The sequence below is a fragment of the Mustela nivalis genome (genome assembly GCF_964662115.1).
Source record: "Mustela nivalis genome assembly, chromosome: 17".
NCBI lineage: Eukaryota > Metazoa > Chordata > Mammalia > Carnivora > Mustelidae > Mustela > Mustela nivalis.
Window position 1 is genome coordinate 30,922,355 of NC_139036.1, and position 22,630 is coordinate 30,944,984.

General features: G+C 43.5%; 1 long non-coding RNA gene across 1 annotated transcript in view; it reads left to right on the forward strand.

Moving 5' to 3' along the window:
- The first annotated feature begins 5,113 nt into the window (after window positions 1–5,113).
- The window catches only part of LOC309851153, a 45,130-nt gene continuing 27,613 nt past the window's right edge, over window positions 5,114–22,630 (forward strand). The window contains exons 1-2 of the long non-coding RNA XR_014304658.1: window positions 5,114–5,507; window positions 14,752–14,901. This is a non-coding gene — a long non-coding RNA (uncharacterized lncRNA). The remainder of the gene's footprint in view (window positions 5,508–14,751; window positions 14,902–22,630) is intronic.

A 22,630-nucleotide genomic window follows, 5' to 3' on the forward strand; every position in this document is an offset into this window, starting at 1 on the left:
TGACTGGTGGTGGGAGCTGAGACTCTAGCTCTCTGGAGCTGGACTGCCTCTTCAGAGCTCTTCCAAAGGAGAAGAGGAGGTCGAGCATTTGCATGTCCATCTTAGTCAATTCTTGGCCATAGGCTGCTTCCTGGAAGCGGTATAATTTTGGGCAAGGCCATTGCCTGGTGCTAGAGTGATCCCCAGTGAGGGATGTGGCCCCAAGTCATCATCAGCTAATAGTCTCCGCAGCTAGAATGGGTGCAGAGGGGGTCTGGGCAGGAACCATAATATCCACTCATCCAAACGCCAGAGCTGGGGCCAGAATAAGGCCCAAATTTAAGGAGTAGTGACTCCTTAAGATTGTACAAATGCAGATTTGGCACTTGCCTCACTCTAGCCCTGACCCTGTCTCACATTCATGGAAATCTAATATCAGAAATGGTAGACATTTTAGGTTGCTTGGGATAAACTTTCCAGTTACCATGAAGGCAGCCTCTTTCTGAAACTAGTAGATTCTTGGACAACATCGTCCTAGAATATTTCCTTTCTACTTCTCTTCAAGGAATGGAAAGGTAGACACTGGGGAAAGGTATTACTTGTTTCTACTGCCAAAAAAAAAAATTCAAAATGCCTTTCCTAATCAGCCAGTTATTCTATAACTTTGTCTAAGCCCCTGGTCATTTCCCTATGATCTTTGTGTTCTGGAAATAAACTCAGAGGAGGGAGTTTGAACTAGAAGATTCTTCAGTTCTCTTTCGTTACCCATGGCATTGAGGATATTATCCAGTCCTGAACCTGCTGGCCAGCTTCAGTGGGTGGGACCACTCCCCTGCATTGAGGGAGCATATTCCAGAATGGGCAAGAGAGAAGACCAGCCATGCTGTGCTAGAAGAATGGGAGGTGGTTGAAAGGCCAGAGAAATACATAACTCATAGGCAGGTAGGAATCAGAGTTGGATTCTAAAAGGAAGTTGGAATTCCAAAAGGAATTTTGGAATTTCAAAATTCCAAATTTCTTTCAAAAGGAAGAAAAAGCAGGAGTTGATTATAGAGCAGCCTGAGCAAAGGGTGACATGGTGTATGGGGCAGCATCATTCCAGAATTGATCCTGACTGTGCTGGATCCTGGCTATGGCATCCTGGGTATGTGAGAAATCCATGCATAGTTTTTGTCTTGCCCTTTCACACAAAAAGTCTTGGGCCATCCTTCCCAACTTAATATATATGTAGTCAAGGCAATTCTAATCAGATCCCATGGCAGTTTTTATTTTTAACTTCACAACATGATAATAAAGTTCATCTGGAAGGATGAATGCATGAGAATGGCTGATAAAATGTTGAAATATCAGGATGTAGTATTACCTACTCACTATCAGAGGTATTACAAAGCAACAGTAATTAAAGCAGCATGGTACCGGTATAGGATTAGGCAGTTGAACCAGGGGAGTATAACAGAGAGTCTAGGAACAATTGGCATATATATGGGCATTAAGTATATGACAAAGATAGCATTTGACACCAGTGAGAACAGGATAGATTATTAAATAGTGTTGGGAATGGGTTGTGAATTTCAGGGGAATTTTAAATTTAATTCTCTATCTGACACCATGCCCCATATAAATCTCAAGTGAACTAAAGATCTGAAAATAAAAAGTGAAACTATGAAAGTACTAGAAGAAAATATAGGGACTCCTTGAGCATGACACAAAACCCAGAAGACAGCAGAGAAAGAATGATAGTTCTGACTATATGAACAAACAACAACTGCTGTATGAGGAAAAATACCACAGACAAAAAATTAAAGAATGGAAGAAAATGTTTTAAACATACATAATAGACAAAAGGTTAACATTGATAATATATAAAGAGCTGCTATAAATCAGTAAGAAAGAGAAATAAGATGGACAAACAAGGGCAATGAATAGACAATGTGCTGAGGAAGAAATACGTGGCAGAGAAAGCATGAACAGATGCGCAACCTCAGCAACAATCAGAACAATACACGTCAACAGAAAATGAGATATAGTCTTCCTTTTGAGATTGGTAAAGGTTAACCAGATTGCTAGAACTCAGTGTTTGGGAGGATGCAGATGAAAAGCGGTACCTAGTTGGAGCTGAAACTTGCAATAATGTTTTTGAAGAATAATTTGACATTATCAGTTAAACTTGAAACCTATTTGCCCTTTGACCCAGAAATTATACCTCTTGGAATTGATCATACAGAAAGCTGCCTTCGAGAGGGACGAGATGTATGCCCAAGTAGGTTTACTTGGCATTATTTGTGATGGCACAACAACAAGAATAATCCATCAGGGGAAGAGAGGTTGGGTAAATGATGGGATATCCATACAATAGAAAGGCATTAGAAAGAACGGGGCTGATCTATGTTGTACGGATTTGGAACAAGGTCCCCAAGAAGCTGTTAGTTCAAGAAAAAAGTTGAATATTCCATAAAGCATGAGTCCATTTTCTAAGCAGTTAAAAAACAGCATTTAAGTTCTTATTGTAGAAATTGTCACTTTCGTAAAAAGTGAAGAGCAGGCAATAGTGCAATGAACCCCTATAGTCCCATCACCTTGTTGCAACAACGTCAACTCTTGGTCATTTTTTCCATCCCATTCACTTGCTTCTTCCACCTGTGGATTATCTGAAGCAGATCCCAAATATCCTATCATTGTATACTCGGATCCACTTCCACATTCAAAGGACGATGCAAGCGGGGGAGCAAGGCTCAAGGAATACATAGAAGTTGATGTCAGTGGTCATTGTAGGAGAATGGGGCAGATGAGGGTGGATTTTCATTATAAACATCTTGGTATTATATGATTTGTTTTTGCATTATTTATTTTTTAAATACCTCAGTAAAGTTTTTAAGAGAAAGAGGGAAAGGAGGGGCACCTGGATGGCTCAATGGGTTATGCCTCTGCCTTTGGCTCAGGTCATGATCTCAGGGTCCTGGGATCGAGCCCCACATTGGGCTCTCTGTTTGGCAGTGAGCCTATTTCCTCCTCTCTCTCTGCCTACCTCTCTGCCTACTTGTGATTTCTCTCTGTCCAATGAATAAATAAAATCTTAAAAAAAGAAAAAAAAAGAGAAAGAGAGAAAGGAAATCTCAACCATCCCTTTTACCTCTACAGGAACTCCTAAATTTTAAAAAAGCAAACAAGTGATTGTTACCTGATTTTTTTTTTTTTTTAAACATAAGCTCTAGGTCAATACAGAACTTTAACCCATGACCCTGAGATCAAGCACACTCTACTGACAGAGCCAGCCAGGCACCCTGTTACTTGATTTTTTAAAAACCACTTCAAATCTTTTATGGAATGGCTTGGAATTAATGCATCAATAAAGATATTAAAAGTTGAGGACCTAATATTTATTATTATCAGAATATCCAGTTTGGGTCAGGTTTTTGATAGTTAAGCTATAGCCCTTTTTGTGTTGTTGTGTGTATAGTATGTATATTATAATACAGAAAAGCTGTCTTTTTTTTTTTTTTAAAGTAGGCTCAGTGCAGGACTTGAACTCATGACCCTGAGATCAAGGCCTGAGCTGAGATCAAGAGTCCGTTGCTTAACTGACTGAGCCACTCAGGCACCCCCCAAGAGAAGCTTCTTTAAAATCAATGTTGTTATGGACTGAAAGTTTGTCCCCCCCCCCACCCCCCATTTGTCTATTGAAATCCTAATCCCCAGTCTTCAGTGTGTTGGTATTTGGAAGTGGGGGCCTCTGGGAACTAATTAGATCATGAGGGGGGAGCCCTTGTGAGTGGGATTAATGCCCTCATAAAAGGGACCCACAGTGAGAACCCAACTGTCTATGAACAGGGAAGTGATTCTCGTCAGACACTGCATCTAGAGGCACCTTGATCTTGGACTTCCCAGACCTCAGATCTGTGAGAAGTAAATTTCTGTTGTTTGGAAAGGGCCCAGTCTATGGTGTTCTGTTATAGCAGCTCAAACAGACTGAGACAGATGAGTACATTTGTTCCATTTTATGGAACTGCTGTGGCTCAATTGCTAAGTTCCCAGAGGGAGACTGATTGGCCCTCATTGGGTCAGCTGCTCTCTACGCTGGGAGCTGGGAGGGTGGCGTATTTGGAGACAGGTGGTGAGACCTGGCCTGCTTCTGTGCTTCTCTCTGCTGTTTCTTTCCCTCATGTTTATTGGCATAACTGCCCCATCTAGCCAGGAAGAACATCTTGGAAACAGGGAAAGTGACTTCTAAGACAGAGGATCTGGGTTTGAATTTACTGTGACTTTGAGCAGGTCCCTTATCTCCGAGGCTGGTTCCTCACTTGAGTTAAGGGATGTGCGGAGAAAGTGCCTTATGGATGAAGAATGCTGAAACATGCCTGGCACAAAGTAGGCCTTCAGTGCACTTTTGTCATGAAGTGTGCACTGCGGCTTCTCATTCAAGGATGTGCCTGCTTCTGGAACATTCCGGTGTGGAGGTCTCGGAGCTGCCACAGCACAGGCGCTGTTACTGCAGAAGCTGTCAGCAAAGGCCTCCTCCTCTCCTTCGCCAGCTGGGCCGACAGGACCAGGCACATCCACAGCCCATGAAGCACTGTCTTCACCTCAAGGGGCTCCTTGGCTCTTCTGCCTGACCTTGGAGTTCAGCCCCTGGGGGCATTTCCTCACAGACCTAGTCTTCCCACTCAGGCCCATCTCTCTCGCCACAGGCCTCTCCACAAGCCCACTTGGATGTGCACTAATGCCATTATCTTTCCGAAATTAAAATCAAGCCTCAACCTATAATGTTTCACGGAGAGGGAATTGGGGTTATATATTCCTGCGTCGAGCGGTATTCTATTTCAGTCATAGCATTTAATTATGATTGGTATGTTAGTGCCCACCGGAGCATAACAAATTGTCATTATGTTATTCTGCTGAGTCTAATTTAATTGGCAAGTTGTCACAAAAGCAATTATCCATCATTTATTTTGTTGCCATAACCACATCTAGAAGAGCACCTGCTGTCTGTGAAGAGAAATGCGCCCCAGTCTCTCAGCCCTGGATCCAGGCCACTTATCTGACACAAAGACATCGCTTCCCCTTCTGATTTAAAAATATGTTCCTCATTTCCTGCTGCGGTCTCATGAATCCTCCTGGGGGAGCCTCAAAGTGCCAAAGGAAATTCATGGGCTGGGAATTTGCCTGGGGCCCCACCACGAGGCTGGAGGTCAGCCCTGCTCTGTCAGGGGGCAGGCGGGAGGCGGCAGGAAGAAACAGGCCCCGTGGAGGTCCGGGACCTGACTGAGGTCGGGCTTTGCTCCGTCAGCTGTTTCAGCTGCCACCTCAGTGAGGGATTTATAAATATTTGTTGCTCTTCCCCCCGACCCCAGGCACACCATGTGCTCGCTCCCTGGGAAGCAAGATTGTTTGGCCATTTCACAGAGAGGGAGCCTGAGGCCCTGGGGACCGGAGACTCAGTCATGAGGGAAGGTCTGAGGAGGAGCAGGACTACAGTGAAGACCTCTGGCTTTTTTCATTCTCCGTATGAAGCCTCTGAAGGCAAAACCAAGGTACGTTTGGGCCTGACAGAGCCCCAGGAGGAGCCTCTGGGGCAGTCGGACCTTCTGCTGGCCTCCTAAAAGCTGGGCAGGGTGAAAGAACAGAGACCAAAAAGAGGGACGAGCCACCAGACTGCCTGCGCACTCCAAGAGCCCGAGATGGGAACTGCCCGCTTTCCCAGGAGCCTCCAGTTCCCAGCGCTTTAGGAGGTCCTGTTGAACCCATCCCTCCTTGGTTGCTGGCCCATGCTTGAACAACATCCTCCTCCCCTAAGTGCAGTAAGACTTCTGTGAGTGATAAAGTCGAGGCAAGCAAAGTTTTATTTGTGTGATTTTTCTCCTAAAGTGGAAAGACAGTCATTCCTTAAAGGAAGATGAAGCCTGCAGTTCTGTGTCCTGCGAGTGCAAAGCAGGTGCAAAAATGCTTCCAGAATGCTCTTATTAGCATAGTAAACAAAAGAGTCATTGCGAACAAAAACACCCCACCCACTCTACTGCAAAGAGGAAAAAAGAATCAGACCTTTAAATCAACCAGCTTCTCCCTCTGGGGCCAGTCACTCCCCAGTTCCCAGGCTGCCTCTTTGGGGACACTGGAAAATTACCAGCTTCCTGAACATAGGCAGATCAGTTCTTGCAACTCTTAAAAAAAAAAAATTATCCCATTGTAATTGCTGACTAAAAATAAACTAGGGATGTGTCAGGTTGCTCCCTCCTGGACCAGCATTATCCCTAAGGAAGGTTCCTCGTGGCTGTGGAGAAGTTGCTCTTGCCACCAGGAAGGCCACCACAGCAAAATGTCCAGGATCTCTGCTCAGTGTGAGAGAGCCCCAGTGAGGTTCAGGGACCCAAACTTACACAGTCGATATGAAAGCAGGAAAAGCTTTAATGTGCAGTGGAGAGGCCATGCATGAGGGCCCTGCTGGGCCCATTTGTGGTAGAGGATGGTGCTTGGTTACAAGTAAGGGTGTGTATCGGCTTGAACCCTCTGGAAAGTAGGTTGGCTAAATGGATCAAGAGCCATCAACACTGTCCATCATCTTCGACCCAGGAAATCTGCTTAGGATAAGCAAACCATTTCAAAAACAGAAGAAAGATGTTTGCTCTAGTGTTATTTTATAATAGCAAAAGCAAAATCTGTGTTGAGAGCAAACTGACCTAGAGCACGTGGCTCTAAGCCCACGGATATTGATAGAGTTTGCTGCATGTTTCCTGGGAGGGATGTTGAGTCAGGAATTCTTAATGCAATTGCATTAAGGGAGCATTTATTAAGCACCAAAACAGAGCTAGGTTACATGTGTATGCAAATTCAGCCGAGACATGGTCTCTCCTGTGTTAGTTTCCTCTTTTTTTTTTTTAAGATTTTATTTATTTATTTATTTGTCAGAGAGAGAGAGCACAAGCAGGCAGAGTGGCAGGCAGAGGCAGAGAGAGAAGCAGGCTCCCCACTGAGCAAGGAGCCTGATGCGGGGCTCGATCCCAGGACCCCAGGATCATGACGTGAGCCAAAGGCAGTGGCTCAACTGACAGAACCACCCAGGCGCCCCTGTTGGTTTCCTCTTGCTGCTGTAACAAATTGTGTCCAACTTCACAGCTTCAACAGTACGTGTTTATTACGGTACAGTCCTGTATGTCGGAAGGCTGTAACAGGTCTCCTTAGGCTAACATCAAGATGCCTACACTGCTCTTTTCCTCTCTGAAGGCTCTGACGAGAATCTACTTCCTTGCCTTTTCCAGCATTTGGAGCCTGTCTGAGCACTTTGGCTTGCTGGCTCCTTCCTCCACCTTCAAAGCCGAAGGTGAGCTGAATCCTCACACTGTATCCCTCGGGCCTTCTCCAGGAGTCACAGCTCCCTCTGCCTCCCTTCTTCTGCCTTTCTCTGCCATTTTTAAGGACCCATGTGATTATATTGGACCCACCCAGACAATCCAGAATAATCTGGTTTTAGGTCAGCTGATTAACAACCTTAATTCCCTTCTGCCACATAATGCCACATAATGCAGAATATTCACAGGTTCTGGAGATTAGGATATGGGCATCTTTGTGTATGTGTGGTGGTGGGGGTGGGGCATTATTTTGCAAACCCACTCCAGACCAGGAGCTTACAATTTAGTGACAGAGGCATGTGAACATATCTCTAGAGGATGTGGCAGAGTGCCGTAATCAGCCAACAAGATCTGGGGAGGCAACATGCCCATTTGTAGTAATCCAGAAAGTCCTTGCTGGAAGCCACACGCTGCTCTCCCAGGCAAGTTTCCTCCTCCTCCAGCACACTCTCTGCTCTGGTCACTTGAGCCTCCCTGCTGTCACATAATCACCACGTGCTCTTTCCCAGTCCCAGTCTTTGTCCATTGCTGCCCCTGCCTGGCTGCCCTTGTTTCTTCTTACTCCTTATCCGAATCTCACCCACCCATTACAATCCAGAACAAGTCCCACGTCCTCCATGACTCTTCCCCTGTACCCCCTTATCCAGGGCTTCTATCCCATTTCTATTCTCAGTTACATACTCTTCTACTGAAGTATAGTTGCTACTCTCGCCATTTTACTGAGTTACTGTGCTCAGCTAGATGTTAACTACTGTGATATCAGGGATCATGCGTTAGAATTCTTCCCTCACCCCTATAGCCCCTGGCACAGTGGTGCTGAAGGAAAATTTGCTAAATTTGTACAAGCTATTCTTTGAACAAAGCACTCACAAAGGTGCTCGCCCCAGGAATGGACAGGTGATCCAAAGGGAGTCTTGTTCTAAAGGCGATCAGTCTAGAGTGGACACGGAATGACAAGCCGACCAGGGGGTTATGAGGTGATGTGATGAGAGCTAGAATAGTACTATATGTAGGAGGGGCATCTAGGTCAGCTAGTGGGTGGATGGAGGAAGGCTGACAGAGGAGGTGATACTTGAGCTGAGTTTTGAGAAATGAGTAAGAGTGAGCTAGATAAAGGGATATGAGAGAAGGATTCTATTCCAAGAGGAGGAGGAGGAGCATTTAAAGCACAACAAAGAGGGGCGCCTGGCTGGCTTAGCTGGTAGAGCATGTGACTCTTGATCTCAGGGTTGTAAGTTCAAGCCCCATGTTGGGTGCAGAGATGACTTAAAAATAAAATCTTTTAAAAAAAGCAGGGGCACCTGGTAGCTTAGTCGGTTAAGAGTCTGCCTTCAGCTCAGATCACGATCCCAGGGTCCTGGGATCGAGCGCCATGCTGGGCTCCTCAGAGAAGAGTCTGCTCTCCCTCCCCCTCTGCTGCTCCCCCTGTTTGTGGTCTCTCTCTCTTAAACAAATAAAATAAAATTTTAAAAGAAAATAAAGCAGAACAAGGAGATTGAATTCTGGAAAAGCTACTCATTTCTCTCCTCCAAATATAAGAGTATTATAGATGCTCAGTTTTCTTCAACTTGGTTTTCCCCGCCTCCTAGCACAAACTTACTGCTCTGGTGACTTGAACCTCCTCTCTGTTCTTTTCTGTAGTCAGTGTGCTTTCCCCCAGCCCGGCTCCTTTGACCATTGACTTGGAAAAAATGGAGAGAGCTGACATTTGCAAGTGAAACCGACAGGGAAGGGACAAAATGGATCAAGTTGTACTAAGCCCCCAAACTAACAATGATTATACCTGTGACAGACATAAATAATATTGTGAGTGTATAACCTTATACGGAAAAGACAAAACTTAAAAAAAAAACAGACAAAGGATATGAATAAACATTTTACAGATGAAAGAATACAAATGCCCGACAAGCATATGAAAAGACACTCAACTCTATTTGTAGTCAGGGAAACGCAAAAGAAAACAATAATTAGTACCGGTTTCACTCATCAGATTGGTGAAAATTAAAGATTGATAACATCCAGTGTTGTCAAGTGCGTGGGTAAACAGAGACTATGTGAATTGCTAAGCCTTTTTGAAAAAGTAATCTCAAGGTGACTGTTAGAAGTAAAATGAACACATCATCTGATTCCAACTTTGAGAATGTATCTTATAGAAATAATAATATCAATATACATATATGTAAGCTATATACAATGTAGGTAATGAGACATACAATATCATATGTATACAATAAGTTATGTCTATATGCACACAAAAGACAGACCCTATTTACAGCAACAAAAGCTGGATATAATCAGAATTGTCCATCAATAGGGGCTTGTTGCCTGTTGAATAAATTATAGTATTTATGGAAGATTATGGAGGTATTAAAGAGTTAATTAGATCCATAGATGTTGATGTGGAGAAGTCTGCATGATATAATGTTGAGAAGCAGGAACAGCTTTAAAGAAGGTGAGGTAGAGGGGGAGGACATGCTGGGGAATGGTTAGTTACGTTGAAATGGTCACAAAGGAAGTGATGGAAGGCTGTATGCTCCAGGATGTTAACACTGATTGCCTCAACTGACTGGAATTGGAGGGGAGACAGTAACTTAAAATAAATTCTGTATTGTTTGCCTTGTGACAATGAGCACAGACTATTTTTATAATTGCAAATATTAATAATATTTAAAAACAAGTACTGAGGAAAGTGTTCAGCAGGGCTTCCCTGTCAAGGGGGGGATGAATGATTCCTGCGGGCAAGTTCCTGAGTTCAGGCCTTTTTTGTCCCTCCCTGGCCTCTCTTCTATTCAAATGAGCTAATTAAACAAATGTGAGATAGCTTTCATTTCCTTGGTTAAGTGGCTTTAGATCCTGGGATAAAAACAGCATCATTTACATTTGTAGTGACCCTCTCTTTGTATCAGCGAACTCCAATAATAAATTAATTAGAGCCATTCAGCCCCAACCCGCCTCCCCGAGGATGGCCTTTCTTTGCATGCGGCGACTGTCTGGATCGGGCTCAGGGTGAGGTGTATTGTTAAGGCTGCTTCTCTGCAGTAGCAGGGTGAGCCCGGTGTCAGCTCCCCGGCTTGTGAAGTTGTCTGAGTACTTTCCTCACATCTTGGAGGCTAAACTAGTTGAATATGTGCGTGGTTGACCAAAGGGAATGCCATTTGCATCTGAGCTCCCTGCTTCTTAGCCACGCTGGCAGAAGGCCTTTCTTCAGAGCCTGAGCTACTCTAGAGGTCAAAGGCCCACGGTCACCATGGCAACTCCCTTCAGTCCCGGAAGGAGGGGGCTGAGGGAAGGACTCAGAAACTTACCAGGGGGCCCCAGGAGAAAGCACTTTCACAGAGAGGGAGTTCAAAGTCTCCACTTTGAGGCTGCTTTACAGGGCATGGCTTTATATAGGATACATTATTTCTGGAAAAGTTGCTTTGGGTCAATTTTGGGGGTAAGATTGTGTAATTTTATTGTGAGCACGCAAGTGGAGTTCCCTATATTTAGGACCCTGTTGTGAATTCTTTTGTAAGGTGGATAAAAACACCTGTTATTTTTATTTTTTTTAGTGCTGATGGGGTCCGTGATCAAAGGAGCAAGACTGATACAAAGCGAATGTCAAGCAAAGCTTTATTTCGTGCCAGCATCGAGAAACAGACCGACGGGTCTTGGCTATCTCTTATGAAGGCCCACCCAGCCTCACAGACTAGCTTTTATAGAGCAAAGGCCATGTGGTTGGGCCTGGCCACACACAGGTAGCCAATGAGATTGTAACACACAGAGAAAGTTGCATAGTCATGTAGGTCACACACGGGTGGCCAATGGAATTACAATTCACCCTATAGTAGCTATTTGAACTAGCCTATCACCTTGGTCAGAATTGGCGCCCAAAATGCGGGGCCCACATTCTTTGGCAGTTAGGGAGATAGTATGTGTGTTTTACTGATTGGAAGTCTCCACCTGACCTGACCTGCCCTTGTATTTGGGCTCTGTTATCAGGGACTGGTTGACCATATTTTATTGGTTTCTCAGACTTGCTTTTTAGCAAGTTCCTCTGGTGGGGAGGCGAGGGCAGGGTCAGTTTAAGTTTTACTGCACAAACAACACAATGGCTGTTTAACCGAGATGGTTAAACTTAGCTCTGGCTAAGTAGGCCGCTACAGTGCGAGCATAGATGTTTAGATATCAAGTTGTTCTGAAGTTTGGCACACCAGTTTCCTTGGGTCTGGAAGGTGGGGGATGGTAGTGGGGGTGACGGTGGGAAGGAGCCTCCTCTGAGTGATGCCTACAGTACTTTTTGAATGCTGTCTTTAGACGAGGTTCTACCAAAAGAAGAGCCTGGGCGGAGGATTCAGGTGACAATAGACGAGGTTCTACCAAAAGAAAAGCCTGGGTTGAGGATTCAGGTGACAAGGGTTTATAAAGGAACAGCTGTCAGAAGACAACTATAGGGGGATGGCAGAAGCAGGATAGGGAAGGGAAGAAACCAAGCAAAGGTGAGATTTCAGTTCCCAGACTCAGCCTGATCCCACGGGGAGCTCCGGGGTCCACATTATACTTGAGAGCTTGCTACCCTGAATCAAAGCTACCAGGTATTTATGCCCTCAGATCACTTAGTCATTGGCATAGGCTGCCCAGGGGGAAAGTGTTAAATTCTAGTGCAGCAGCTTTGGTGCCCAAGGTCAATCCTCTGAAAGTCATCAGTGCAAGCTGTTAGTAGTGAAGTACATGCAGTGGGTGAAATCCCAAAGGATCCAGGAGGGGTTTCGAAGGGTCCACTTGTAGACCAAGTATGGTCTACAAACGGCTCTCTAAGGGTTTAACCTCAACAAGAAATCAGTGAATGGAATTAGCTTCTCACACATACTTAGAACGGTGTTGGAGGATGGATGTACACTTAGTGGTTGCAGAGTTTGTTGAACAAACATTTCAGAAGAACATGGAATGAATGGCTCTTACTTGGAGGAGCAGCTCCAGGAGCAGACCCCAGGATTCCCCCTGGGGCCTGTGTTGTGAAACGTTTATGACTACATCTCAGAGGCTGATGGGGAGCTCGTCCAAGTAAATCCGTGGACTATGCTAAACCGAGAGGAAATGTAATAGAACAAAGGGGAAAAAAGTTGAAAAGGGATTCCAGTGAACGGACAGCTATGAGATTGAAATTTAAAAGATAAATGTAAATGTAATATGAAGTTAATTTTATTGTGGTTATTCATACAATGGAATTTTACATGACCACTAAAAATAATGTCAGATAATAATAACATAATAACATAAAAATGTTCATGATTATTTGGCTGTAAAAGGACATGACAATGTCATGGAAAACATTTTGAAAGATGTCCTAAAATGGCAATGCTGGGGCTCCTGGGGGGCTCAGTTGGTTAAATATTTGCCTTCAGCTCAGGTCATTGTCCACCTCAGGTCAGAGGATCCTGGGATGGAGCCCTGCCTTGGACTCCCTGCTCGGTGGGGAGTCTGCTTCTCTCTCACCCTCTGCCCTTCTCCTCTGCTCTTGCTCTCTTTCTCTCAAGTAAATAAACAAAGTTCTTTAAAAAATTTAAAAAAGAATGAAACCTGCCTTGCCTGCCCCTTGATCTTGGGCTTTCCAGGTTCCAGAGCTGTGAGAAAGAAATTTGTGTTGTTTAAACCACGCAGTCTGATGGTATTTTGTTATGGCAGCCTGAGCAGACCAACACAATGTTCATGGATCAGAAGATTCAATAGTGTTAAAATGTCAGTTTGGTGCACCTGGTTGGCTCAGTCACTGGAGCATGTGGCTCTTGATCTCAGGGTTGTGAGTTCAAGCCCCACAATGGGTGTGGAGCCTACTTTAAAAAAAAAAAAAAAAGATGTCAGTTTAAACCAGATTGACCTAGAGATTTAACAAAATTCATAATAAAATATCAGAAGTCATTTTTATAGAAATTGGCAAGCTGTTTCTAAAATTTATATGAAAATTCAAAGGACCTAGTGAGCCAAAACAGCATAGAAAAGAGCAAAGTTGGAAAACTTAAACTATGTGATTTCAAGACCTTATTATACAGCTACAGTAAACAAGACAGTGTGGTGCTGGTGTGAAGATAACTACATAGATCAATGGAACAAAATAGAAAGCCCGGAACTACACCAACGCATATGGAACCAACTGATTCTCAACAAAGCTGTCAAAGCATGTTGGGATTAAGAACTTTCATTCACCAAATGCCACTATCAAGAGAGTGTAAATCAGCATCCAGTCAGGAGACCAAAATGATACCAATTAACATGAGCAGATATTTAATATAAAGAAATAGAATACAAAGAAAAGGAAAAAGGTGATCTAAAAGGGTAAAGGAGAGTGCTAAGATATAATAAGATATAATAAAGGTCGTAAGTGCAGGAAGCAGCTATGACCTCAGGGTTAAGGGACAAATGAACAAGGAGGGAGTCTAAACACTTCAGGGTGCCTGGTTGGCTCAGTTGGTGGAACATGTGACTCTTGATCTCAGGGTTGTGGGTTTGAGCCCTGTGTTGGGTGAAAAGATTACTTAAAAATAAAATCTTTTTTTATTTTTAAAGATTTATTTATTTATTTGAGAGAGAAAGAGAGTGGGAGCATGTGTTGGGTGTGAAGGGGCAGAGGGAGAGGGAGAGAGAGAGAAGCAGGCTCCCTGCTGAGTGTAGAGCCCGACACATGGCTCGATTCCATGACCCTGAGATCATGTCCTGAGCAGAAATCAAGAGTCAGACGCTTAACGGACTGAGCCACCCAGGTGCCCCAGTTTTCTTCTTTTTAAGATTTTATGTTTGGAGCACCTGGGTGGCTCAGTCCATTAAGCATCTGACTCTTGATCTCAGCTCAGGTCTTGAGATCCAAGTGGTGAATTCAAGCCCTGCATTAGGCTCCTTGCTCAGTGGGGTGCCGTCTTCCCTCCCTCTCCCTCTGCCCCCCACTCACACGCTTTCTTCTCTCTCTCAAATAAATAAATAAATCTTAAAAAAAAAAAAAAAAAAAAAAAGCTTAGGGGCACCTGGGTGGCTCAGTGGGTTAAGCCTCTGCCTTCAGCTCAGGTCATGATCCCAAGGTCCTGGGATCAAGCCCTGCATTGGGCTCTCTGCTCAGCAGGGAGCCTGCTTCCCCCTCTCTCTCTGCCTGCCTCTGTGCCTACTTGTGCTCTCTCTCTCTCTCTCTCTCTGTCAAATAAATAAATAAAATCTTTTGGGGGGAAAAAAAGCTTAGGAGGAGAGCACCCCCCACCCCATTAGGCTAAGATTCAGATCTCTGAAGAGGGGCATGGCTGCTTCAAGAATACTCTGTCAGCTACTGCAGGAACAAAGGGAATGGCTGGAAAGTATTCACCACCGTGGTAAACAAGCTTGGACTTCTGTGCACTGCTCCGTTTGGTATTCCATGCAAAAATATAACAAGAGAAGAAAATAAGTAACTCTTCCTCTTCCATCCTTGCAGTGAGCCTCCAGTATCTTCTGCTGACAAAACACATCATCAAGCCAGCTGGCACAGGAGAAATATCATCTTTAGAGTCCAGTTCCAGAATCACCAAGCAGAGCAAAACAATCACGAAGGTAGTAAATTTACAACTGGAACGAAAGTGAACAGGTAAGCCACAGAGAGTGGAAGAAAATATTTGTCATAGGTAAGCTGTCAAAGGAGTCATATACAGAATACAGAAGGAACTCCTACAAATCAATACAGGAAAAAGACAGACAACCCAATAGAAAAATAGGTGAAAGAATTGTACATTACTAAAGAAAATTTTTCAATAGTCAGTAAGTATATTAAAATGTCATTCTGGAGAGGTGCCTGGGAGGCTCAGTCGGTTAAGTGTCTTAACTCTTGCTCTTGGCTCAAGTCATGGCCTCAGGGTCATGGGGTCACATTGGGCTTACTGCTCAGCTTGTCTCCCTCTCTCTGACCCTCCCCCCACTCTCTCTCTCTCTCTCAAATAAATAAATAAATAAATCTTTTTAAAAAATGTCATCCTAGAAATATAAATTAAAACCACAGTGTGATACTATTATATGCCCACCAGAATGGCTAAAATGGAAGAGATCAGATATTGACTGTGTATCCAGTGACTTTGGTAAATTACTTATTTGTACTAATAGTTCTTCTCTACATCTTTTTGGGGGTTCTATATACCCAATTATGTTGCCTGTGAATAATGGCAGTATGCTTTATGTATTTTGAAGCTCTGTTGTTAGCTGTACCAATACTGATGATTATGAATTTGCTCCTTTATTATTATGAAATGATCCTTACCCCTGGTAATATTCCTGCTCTAAAATTTGTCTGGTATTTTATAGCAACTCCTGCATTCTTTTGTTTAGTTTTAGTGTATCTTTTTCCGTGCTTTTACTTTTAACCTAAATTGTTCTTTATATTTAAAGTGGATTCCCCGTAGAGAGCATATAGTTGTGCCTTGCTTTCTTATCCAATCTGACAATCTCTGCCTTTTAATTGGGGTGCCTATTGATGTGTTAGATTTAAAAATACCATTTTGTGACTGGTTTTCTATTTGTGCCATCTATTCTTTGTTCCTCCCCTCCTTTTGCTTTTGTATGAGATAAGTATTCATTTTACGATTTCATTTTATCACATTTATTTGCTTATTAATTAAACCTTTTTGTTCTTTTAGTGGTTGCTTTAGTATTTAAAATGTAGACATTTAACTTATCACAGTTTACCTTCAAGAAATAATATACCACTTCACTTATGCTGAAAGAACCTTACACCACTAGCCTTCCATTTCTGTGCTCCTGGTCTTGGTGCTTTTGCTGTCATACATTTTACTTCTGCATATACTAGGAATCACAGCATGAATGTATCAGTTTTGCTTTAAACTATCAATTACCTTTTAAGGAGACCTAAATAATAATAAAACAAAACTTTTATATTTACTCACATATTTGCTATTTCTGGGGCTCTTCCTTTCTGTATATTAAAATTTTCTTTTGATATAATTTTCATGCTGCCTGAAAAACCTACTTGAAGACTTCATTATCTTGGTGGCTTGCTGGTGGTGACTTCTTTTGGCTGTCATATGTCTTAAAAGGTCCTTTTTTGTTGTTTTTTTTTTTTTTGAAAGATATTTTCTCTATGTATAGAAATCTAGGCTAGTAGGTTTTTTCCTAACAAAGATGTCACTCCACTATCTTCTCACTTGCATTGCTTATGATGAAAAGTCTGCTGTCATTCTTATTATCATTGTTCTGTATGGAATGTATCCCCCCACACTCCCCCGCCCAGCTGCTTTTAAGATTTTTTCTGTATTGCTTGTTTCAGGTATTGTGATTATGATATAGCTGGATGTAGTTTTCTTCACGTTTCTTATTCTTGGGGTTCATTTTCATTTGTCTTCTTGTATTTGTGGGTTTATAATTGTCATTAAATTTGAAAAAATCTTTAAAAAATTTCTTTAAAAGATTATTTATTTATTTATTTGACAGAGAGAGAGAGTGACAGCAAGAGAGGGAACACAAGTAGGGTGGGTGGGAGAGGGAGAAGCAGAATTCCCACTGAGCAGGGAACCTGACGCAAGGCTCAATCCCAGGACCCTGGGATCATGACCTGAGCCAAAGGCAGACGCTTAACGACTGAGCCACCCAGGTGCCCCAAATTTGGAAAAGTCTTAACCATTATTTCTTCAGACTCTTTTGTCCCTTTTTCTTCTCGAATTTTAGTTACACGTATGTTTGGTGTTATGTTACAGAGCACTAATACTGTTTTTACTGTTATATCTTTAAGTTCATTAATTTTTTTCTTCTGTGTAAGCCCACTCAGATTTATTTTGCATCTCTAGAAGTTCAGTTGGGTCTTATAAAATATTTTCCATGTCTATCCTTATCATGATCACACTTTCCTTTACTTTCTTGGACATATGCAGTGGTAGCTATTTTAATATCCTGTCTACTAACTTTATCACTTGCTTCATTTCTGGATCTGTTTTTGATGCTTGGTGTTTCTCTTGATTATGGATCAAATATTCCTTCTTCTTTTTAGGCTTGGTTATTTTTTTAGTTTTTCCCTCTACTATGCCCACATTTGATTCCCCAACATTTCAACCTATTGACCCTAATTTTGTTTTGCAGAGTTAACATGAGGTTAACTTTCTTCATAGTACTTTTCAACCTTTTAAATGCCACATTCACTTGTGTGATCATTTGGCCAAAGTCTGCTTTCTTCACCATACTCTCTCTATAATACAGACTTTAATAATAATCACAGCCATCATTATACCCCAATGTAGCACACAGGTCTGGTGCACAGAGGTTCTTCATAAATATCTGTTGAATGAATCAATGAATGAATGCTTGGGTTTATGCCACTCTGCTACCTGCCCTAAATTTGGATATCATAGTTTCATAGTTCAGCTCTTTGTCTTGAGACATGGCAGTCAGCAAAAGTATAAGAACTGTATTTGGATTCTGATTCAAGTACACAAAAAAAATATGAGATAATCAAAAAAGTTAAACATTAGCTTTTTCAGGTTGAGCATGGTATAGTGACAATGGTTTTAAAAAGACTTTATTTTTTGGGGTGCCTGGGTGGCTCAGTGGGCTAAGGCCTCTGCCTTTGGCTTGGGTCGTGATCCCAGGGTCCTGGGATCGAGCCTCACATCGGGCTCTCTGCTCAGCATGGAGCCTGTGTCCCCTCTCTCTGCCTGCCTCTCTGCCTACTTGTGATCTCTGTCAAATGAATAAATAAAATCTTAAAAAAAAATTAAAAATAAATAAATAAAAATAAAAGACCTTATTTCTTATATATGTATCTATAAATTATAATTGTATATAAATATATTATTATATATATGTATATGCTGAACTCTTGATGGGTGAAACTGTGTAATGTTTGGATTTGCTTCAAATTATTGGTGGGGAAGGAGGAAATGATGGGAGTGCAGGTGAAACAAGATTGGCCATGGGTTAATAATTATTGAATCTGGGAAAAGGATAGATAGGTCTTATTATACTCCAAAATATTTCCTTAAAAACAGTTTCCTTTAAAAAAAAATCCAGCTGTTTGATTGGTTGAACCAAAGTTACGTGAACAAAGGTGGGACGGGTGTTCCGGATGCGAGGGCTTCATGTTGGGAGGAAGTCAGAGGGTTCAGAGATCCAAGACCCTCCAAGCCACGTAGAGGCTGCCCAAGCAGGGCTGTCTTTGACAAGGTGGGTGGCTTCTGAAGGCAGCCTCCCTTTCTGTTAGCTTGCTTCCTTATGTATTTATTACCTAGTCCCTTCCCTTTCCCTACCCAGAGCAGCTGTAATTAGGAGGCAAATCTCACAGGCCAACTCAAACTGTCTCCAAAAAAGGGCCCTTTAGCAACAATTCTCATTGCCTTGCTGCCTCGAGCTCACTCACCCAGGGCTCCCAGATGACTTGTGGATTCTTCCGTGACAGAGGTTGTTGGTGGTTTGAAACAGGAGCTCAGAGGAAGGGCTCAGGTGGCACCACTAGGGCTTCTGGTCTCATACCCACCTAGATAGTCCCCGATAGCAGCTCTGTGTCTTTAGGATTCAAGATATGAAAGCCAGTCCTTTCTGATTGGGGTGTGCCCTTTCTTGTGGGGGAGCTGCAGGGAGGGCACTTAGGAGCAGTGCGACTGAAGCCCAGCCCAGGCTCCTCTCGCTGTTCTAAGCTCGTGGGTCCCAGACTTCCGCAGGTCTGGAGGGAATGATTTTTCCTGCTCAGACCCTCCTCCTCCATGAACGTGGGCCAGCCCATACCACCCTTCTGCAGGCTGCTGGCCCAGAATACAGAAGGGCGTACTTCTGTAAGATCTGTAAGAAGGGCTGTACTTCCATAAGGACTCCTGGGTGTTTTAGGCAAATGAGGTCATCCAGTGGAAAATTTTATCTTCACTTCCTCTGGGCCCTCCTGTGTAAGCTGCAGTCTATATTTAGGTCTGCAGATTATATTGTGGTTGCCTCTGCCTCCCCCAACCCCCCAATATCCTCCTTCTTTGGAAGTGAAAGCTAAGAGAATGTGAGCATTTTGAGGGAGCAAAGGTGTGTTAATATGCTTGGAGTACCAGAATTTTCACATTACTAGACTACATTACAATGAAAAAAAAAAAAGAAAGAAAGAAAGAAAGAAAGAAAGAAAGAAACCCTGAAGAAATGATTTCTATGTAAAACTTTTCATTGATACGTTAATGCAAAAACTCTTGGGGGCATCTGGGTGGGTTAAAGCCTCTGCCTTTGGCCCAGGTCACAATCTCAGAGTCCTGGGATCAAGCCCTGCATTGGGCTCTCTGCTCAGCAGGGAGCCTGCTTCCCCCTCTCTGCCTGCCTCTCTGCCTGCTTGTGATCTCTCTCTCTCTGTGTGTCAAATAAATGAATAAAATTAAAAAAAAAAAAAAAAAGCAAAAACTCTTGATGGGTCTTCTAATTTGAAGGCCAATAATTGTTTTTCATTTTGAAAGTGAAACAGCCCACTTACAAACTCTTGGAAAATACAAAACAAGTAAAAGATCTAGCCATGGTCCCATCACCCACACACAAGCATAAATACATTTTTGTCTATTTTATTCCACTCGTTTTTTTCTTTTTTAAGCCTGTAGTCCCAATCATCTTGTGCTGGTGGTTGCAGGTCTAGTGCATACAGGTTTCTATGTAACTGTCCTTTCCACCTTTGTTGTAAAATGCCTCTGTGCTATCGTGTGCCCTTCGTAAAGAGGCACACTGCCAGATGGTTTCCTCGAAGATGCACATGGGTGCTCTCTCTCCTCCCCTATAAATGGGCAGACGGGCTGTTTCCATTTCTACTGTTTCGTTTTTGCTGTTGTAAATAACACCATAGCAAATATCTTTTTCTGTATTCGGAGCAGTTTCCTCAGGATCCAACCCCAGAAACGAGATTCCTGAGTCAAAGATGTTGGTTTTAAAAGATTTGCTTTTTAAAGATTTTGCGTGAACTTACACTCCCACGGGAGATCTGATTGAATCTCTAAAGTTTGAGTGACATCGTCCCACGTACCATACTTTCCAGAGTGATGATTTTCTTGTCCAGATACAAACTTTAAAGTTTCGGATACCTGTGACAATATCCCGTCCTCTTTCAAACCTTCTGGCTCTTTCTGAGAGATGTAAAGCAGTCTTGGGCACCACTATATGCTCACCATCCTCCCTGGTTCTTCTCCCAGTCTCAGCTGAGGTCATTGGTGGTCATTCCTGTCTTTCCTCTCGGGGACCTGTCTAAAGGTCCTATATTAATTCAGACACCAACTGCCTATGTGGGACTGTGCTTTGTCTCCACTTAAGTCTGTGGCCACGCTCAGGTTCCTTCTGCTGCTTCTCAGAGTCTGGTGGACCTGGAGGGATGAGCACGAGTCAGGAGTTAAGGGCATGCTCCAGTTCACAGGTCAGCTCATTCACTATCCCTCTCCCCCTAGGGTAGGAAATGAAGCTGGTTGGACGTTTTGCCAACTTCAACTCCACCCCCTGCTTCTTTTGATACTAAGAGAGAAAGGAATAAGTGAGATTAAAATATTTACAAGTATCTGATCTTCCCCCCCATCTTCCAGAAGGCACATAATAGAGAAAAGCAGACAGACATCTGTGAGCATTTAGAGAACGGAAAAAGAAACAAGCAGGTTTCAGCCGGAGCCCGTCAGGTGGTTGGCAGCAGCCGCTGAGGGTGGGGGGTGGGGTGGGGGGGCGGTGCAGTGGGGATGGAGTTTCTGTCCTGATTGTATCTGGTCACCGGGGAGGGACAGCAGCTGTGGATGCAGGTGGGGAATGCTGTGGGGCTGAGGGAGGGCTCCTCAACTGTAATTCCACTTTACTTTGAGAGTGAGTGAACATCTCATGGCAAAAAGTTCTTCCACAGCAGAAATGTGGGGGTCTTGAAGATGCCAGAAAAATGAAGGTGGGAAAGAGGAGAGTGTGCACTCTCGACCAAGTGAGGTAGAGAGGAGCACAGTGGGTCAGGGTAGGAGGCTGGGAAGTAAATGATGCTGGATGGTGACGATAATGACCATGGCATTGAATGCCATGATGATAATGACCATGGCCACCATTTCTCAAGGGCTTATATCCTGGGCACTCTCAAAACCACTTTCTATGGGTTAACTATGTACTCCTCACAACAAACTTATGTGGAAATGACCACTTTTGCTCTGATTAATGGATGAAGAAGCTGAGGAACAGCAAGAGGAGACTATGGGACTGATAGGTTGGGTGTGTGAATAAACAGGGGGCAACTAGATGAATCAGAGCCTGAAGGAATGGAAGAGAAAGGAGGAAGTGCTGGTGAGGATCTTTCTGGGTGTCCAGTCATCCAGGCCCCAAATCTGTGAGTCTCCCTGGACCTCGCCTCTCTTCCCCTTCCCATTTTTCCTCAAATCTCCCTGCTGTCCAGTCCATGGCTTGGCACCAGCCCCACCACCCATCACTGTGCTCCCCGCGTCCTATCTGGACTGTTGCATTCACTTCCCCACTGACGAGCCCCCTTCAGATTACTTACACAGAGGGTGGTCAGGAAAGGCTCTGTCTAATATAGAGTGTTCGGGAAATACTTCTCTGCTAAGATAAACAGAGAGGGAATGGAGTGAGGGTAGGAGCTCTGTAATGGCCTGGGGTCAGAGCATTTCAGGAAGAGAGAAAAGTAGGTGTAGAGGCCCTGAGTCAGAATCCTGTTCAGCACCCCGCAGCATTAGCAAGGAGGCTGGGGGCCTGAGTGAAGTGAACGTGGGGGTAGGACGTGAAGTTGGAGGAGAAGCTTTGGGTAAGATTGCACAAGGCCCTGTAGACCACTGAAATCTCTTCTTAGTGAGGAAAGAAACTTTTGGAGCATTTTCAGCAAAGGAATGACATGACTTCACTATTTTTTATTATTATTTTTTTAAATAAAAGACTCTCTGCTTTTTTTTTTTTTTTAAACGATTTTTATTTATTTAAGAGAGAGAGAGAGTGAAAGAGCATGACAGGACAGAGGGAGAGGGAGAAAGACTCCCCACTGAACTGGGAGCCTGATGTAGGGCCCGATCCCAGGACCCTGAGATCATGACTGGAGCTGAAGACAGATGCTTAACTGACTGAGCCACCCAGGTGCCCCAACTCTCTCTGCTTTCATGTGGAAATTCCGGCAGGGGAACATGGGTAGAAAGTGGGAGTCCAGCCAGGAGATGGTCATGGCCTGGACTGGAGGTAGTAGTGGAGAATTCAAGAAGTGGTCAGATTCTGGGTACATCGTGAAGGGAAGGCTGACTGGATTTGCTGGTGGACCGATGTCAAGTACAAAAGAAAGAGAGGCAGTAGGATGCCTTGAGCAGCTAGAAGTCTGAAGTTGCCATTTATTTGGCGAGAAAGAGGGAGGAGAGGGA